At 44.3% G+C, this 4,550-nt stretch overlaps 1 long non-coding RNA gene across 1 annotated transcript; it reads right to left on the reverse strand.

Moving 5' to 3' along the window:
- Window positions 1–1,716: 1,716 nt before the first annotated feature.
- Window positions 1,717–3,243, reverse strand: LOC106147373. The gene is made up of 2 exons (XR_001232237.1): window positions 3,206–3,243; window positions 1,717–1,804 (listed from the first exon to the last, which is right to left on the reverse strand). It is a non-coding gene; the product is annotated as an uncharacterized LOC106147373 (long non-coding RNA).
- Between the last annotated feature and the right edge of the window lie 1,307 nt (window positions 3,244–4,550).

The raw sequence follows: 4,550 nt of genomic DNA on the forward strand, positions 1-4,550 counted from the left end.
TAGGCTGAGGACAGACTAGCAAGGACCTCGGACGTACAAAGTGGACAACACCGTGCTGGATATAGGAGACACAGAGATGACCAAGGTGCGGAAAACAGCGAAGGACACTGGTGTGAGAAGTGCTGGAGCCAACATACATGCCGGATACAGGGTCGTGGTTTTCAATTAGTAGTTATTGAACGGACTGGGCTGTAGCTCAGTGGTAGAGCACGTGTGTGAGGTCCTCGGCTCTATCCCTACACACACACACACAGACACACACACAAATGAATCCGTTAGAGACAGCCCGAAAGTGATGAGCTCTCTTTTTTTCCCCCATCATTGGTTCCCAGAGTAATTATCTTGTTGGAAGGTTCAGAGAGTGTACGTTCCTTTTTGTCCCAGCAGTGTAAAAGTTTATTTTATTTATTTATTTATTTTGGTTTTTCTCTGGTGCCGGGAACCGAACTCACGACCTTGCACTTGCCAGGCAGGCGTTTTGCCGCTGAGCTAAATCCCCAGCCCCTATTGTAAAAGTTTAAAAAGCAAACTGGGAAGATCCCCTCGCACCCTCTCTCCTGGCTGCCACCTTCTCAGTTGACCACGTTCTGATAAGCATCGCTCGGGGCTTCTGGACCTCCACATCCGTCAGAATCACATGGAAAAGTTTTAAAACTCCTGTTGCCTGGGTTTGTCCTGGACCAGTGCTGGCGAACCTGTGGCCTGCGAGCTGCACTGGGCCCGCGGAGCCTTCTCTGTCGGCACGCATGCTGAGTGCATGAGTTGTTTTTTGTACACTAAAACCTCAATATTCGGGTTTAATTTCAGTGTTGGTACCTTGCAGTGTATGAGGGGCCTGGGGTTGCAGGTGGGGCACTCAGCCTCTCAAACATCGCGCCCCCAGACCAGTATTCCTACTGTTTGGGGTGGATACCAGGTGTCACTATTTCTAAAAAGTCCTTAAGGCCAGGGATATAGCTCAGTGGCCCAGGCGCCTGCCTGGCAAGCACAAGGTCCTGACTTCAACTCCTGGTACAAAAAAAAAAGTCCTGAAGACCTTAAGTAATTCTATTGTGCAGCTGATGTTGAGAACTACTGTTCTTCCCTTCCTATGTATTTACAAAAAAAGTATGTGATTTCCCACGTGTGTGTATGTATGTGGTGTATGTCTGCTCGAGTCATTACGTTTATGTTTTTCCAATCAGTTGACACTGTGGTGCAGAGATGTCTTCAAGGTGGTCCAAATGGAGCTGTCTTATCCTTTTCGTATGTGGGGTACTGGTAGACGAACCATGCACGCTAGGCAAGCACTGTGCCACAGAGCCTCATCCCCAGCCGTCCCACCGTTGAGACAGGATCTCACTGAGTTGCCCAGGCTGGGCTTGAGTTTGTGGTTCTCCTGCCTCAGCCACCAGAGTAGCTGAGATGATAGGCAGGTGCCACCACACTCAGCTGCCCTTCTCCTATTGATGGACATTTAAGTGGTTCCTAATTTTTTTTTTTTGTACCAGGAATTGAACTCAGGACCTTGCGCTTGCCAGGCAGGCACTTGTGCCACTGAGCTATATCCCCAGCCCCGATAGGTTGGATTCTAGACTGATCTTCCTGAATAAAATAAATTAAAATTGTGGTTAAAATATAAATACAAACTATTTTAATAGCATAGAAGACCTGGCTGTGTAGCAAGAAAATATTAGGAAAGGCAGGAATTCAGATGGGAAAAAACAAGGAGTCGAGTTTAGTTTGAGGACATTTATTGAGTCAGGGACACTCCAGCTTCAATTTTTTGCAGCCTTTGTCTTTGATGGAACCAAGGTAAAGAATCCTGCAGGACAAAAAAATAATAATAAAAAAAAAATTTAAAAGAAGATCGCCAGGCATGGTGGCGCATGCCTATAATCCCAGCACTCAGGAGGCTGAGGCAGGAGGATCACTGTGAATTTGAGACCAGCCTGGGTTACAAAGTGAGCTCAACGCAGCCTGAACTGCATAGCGAGGCCCTGTCTCAAAAAGACAATCAATCAATCAATCAATCAATCAATAAAAGAATCCTGTAGGAGATTTCTCAAAAAACTCACTGCAAAGGGCACACCCCTAATGTAGGACTGAACCTGAAACATACCCTACCATCACCTCCAGGGGACTTTAAGGAAGCTGCCTCAGTACTGAATCAATCGGAAGGTTCTGTCTCTAGGCTGTAATCACTGGCCGGTCCTGGAGGTGATGTGCACCCTAAGTTTACATCATCTGGGGTGATCTGGTACTATCCAGGTCAGACGTTTAATTTCAAAGGGTTTAGGAAATTAGTACCTCTAAGTGCTTGGCAGAAATAAAAACCACATTTTCTGCAGGAAAACACCTTCATCTTCAGCCTCAAGAAATTTCTAACATAATTTTCCAGGGAAAATAAGTAGCAATTACTGAACTGCAAAAGGAAAACAGACTTTATGAGCAAGATCCAGCAAAAACACTGAGGAGCAGAAGCAAACTTGCAAGATATTCAGACATCGGGTCCAAAATGGATAACAGCTATGTTTCACCTTATTCGAAGAAATAAGAATCCAGCTGGAAATTGCCTGCAGGGTATAAGAGATTATAAAAGATGACCAGAAACGTTTCTCTTTGTTTTGTTTTTGGTACCAGAGATGCAGGGCAGGGTTTGCTCATGCTGACTGCATTCACTACCACGCTGCATCCGCAGCTTACTGAGAGATTTTGACAACAAGCCAAAAGAGGAGAGAAATCAAGTAATTGAAATCTGTTAATTACTATTTGCTATAATTTACTAACAAAGAGCCAAAGGGAAATTCCAAAAATGAAAAAATAAAATAATTGAACTCTTTACACTTTATTTTTATATGGTATAAGCAGATAAAGTAAAAGTTTATATTTGGAGAGTGTTGTTTTGGTTTTTTTTTTTTGTTTTGGTTTGTTTTTGTCTTTTTGTTTGTTTGTTTGTTTTTTCCTGTTCTGGGAATTGAACTCACAACCTTGCGCTTGCCAGGCAGGCACTGTGCCACTGAGCTAAATCCCCAGTCCCTGTTTTTGTCTTTTTGAGACAGGGTCTTACTATGCAGTTCAGGCTGGCCTTGAGCTCACTGTGTAGCTCAGACTCATCTCAAACTTGCAATGATCCTCCTGCCTCAGCCTCCCGAGTGCTGGATTACAGGCATGCACCATCACACCCAACTGGAGAGAGTTCTTTACATTCAAAATTGGTCCTCACTTGAGCATCGCTTCCTGTCTCTGGAGGGCAAGATGGTGCACTGCCGGCCCCCTGGAGAAGCTTTCTGTGTTGGCTTTCCTGATGGGAACTCAGCCATCTTGATCATCGGAGGAGCTCAGGACCTCGCTGTTGCCGAGGATGACTGTGGTACCTTTTGGGGGAGCTCTGGTTCTTCTGAGCATCGCTTCCTCACTCCAGTGCAGATCCCTCAGCTGCTAGCACAGATCCTTCATCCTGCTGGCACAGACTTTCTAGATTCCACCACTGACCTTTGGGCCTTCCCAGCACAGATCTGTGAAACAGGCCTGCATGAGATACTGTTATGAGCTCTAGGTCTTCAGCTGTACTCATGCAGGACATTACCATAGGATCCAGGCCCTGATCTAGATTCCTTGGTCTTAGTGTGTGGACAGATTTCCTGCACTCTCTTGTAAATCATTCTTTGGGTGACTATTATAAATAATCTTATAAAATATGTGTTCTGTATTATATTGTGTTTTTTTTTCCTTTTTGGTTTTTCTCTGGTACTGGGAACCAAACTCATGACCTTGCGCTTGCCAGGCAGGTGCTTTGCCACTGAGCTAAATCCCCAGCCCCTGTATTATATTGTTTCCCCTTGCGAATAACCCCCAAACCAAAACATACCCAAAGCAGTTAAAGTCAATATGTTATGGAGCTACCTGTATACCTATATTTATTGTGGCTCAATTTACAGTTGCCACGGTGTGGAACCAGCCCAGGTACCTATCACCAGATAAATGGATACAGAATATGTGGTAGGTATACATAGTGGACTATTATTCAGCCATGAAGAAGAATGAAATTCTGTCATTTATAGGACAAAGGAAGTATCTGGAGATCATGATGTTGAACAAAATAGGCCAGAGCTGGAAAGACAAATATCTCATGCCTTCCCTAATATGTGGAATCTAAAAATGATGACAAGAATATAGAAGGAAGACTATTATTAGACAAGAGAAAGGGAATAAAAGGGAGGGGAAGGACAGTGTAAGGGCAGGTAACGGGGGATAAATATGATCAAAATATACAGAGTCTGCCAAAAAAGGTATCCATACTTCAGGAAAAGAAAAATAGTATGAGATTTTTTTCAACAGATGGTGTTACTCTGTAGGGAGGACCTTAGAGATGTCATATTTCACAGAAAACCTGCTACACTGCCCGGCCTTGGAGAAGAAATTGAAAACGCATGTGCAGCAATCTCAATGACCAAGGTTACCCAAGCAGCAGTTCGCCACACTAATAAATGCCTGGAAGCTGATGGCCAGCATTCTGAGCACCTCTTGTAAGTGCAGAGGCCAAAGGTAACTCGTGTTGATCTCATGAC

The sequence above is a fragment of the Chinchilla lanigera genome, unplaced genomic scaffold, assembly GCF_000276665.1.
Source record: "Chinchilla lanigera isolate Chin_1 unplaced genomic scaffold, ChiLan1.0 scaffold00146, whole genome shotgun sequence".
NCBI lineage: Eukaryota > Metazoa > Chordata > Mammalia > Rodentia > Chinchillidae > Chinchilla > Chinchilla lanigera.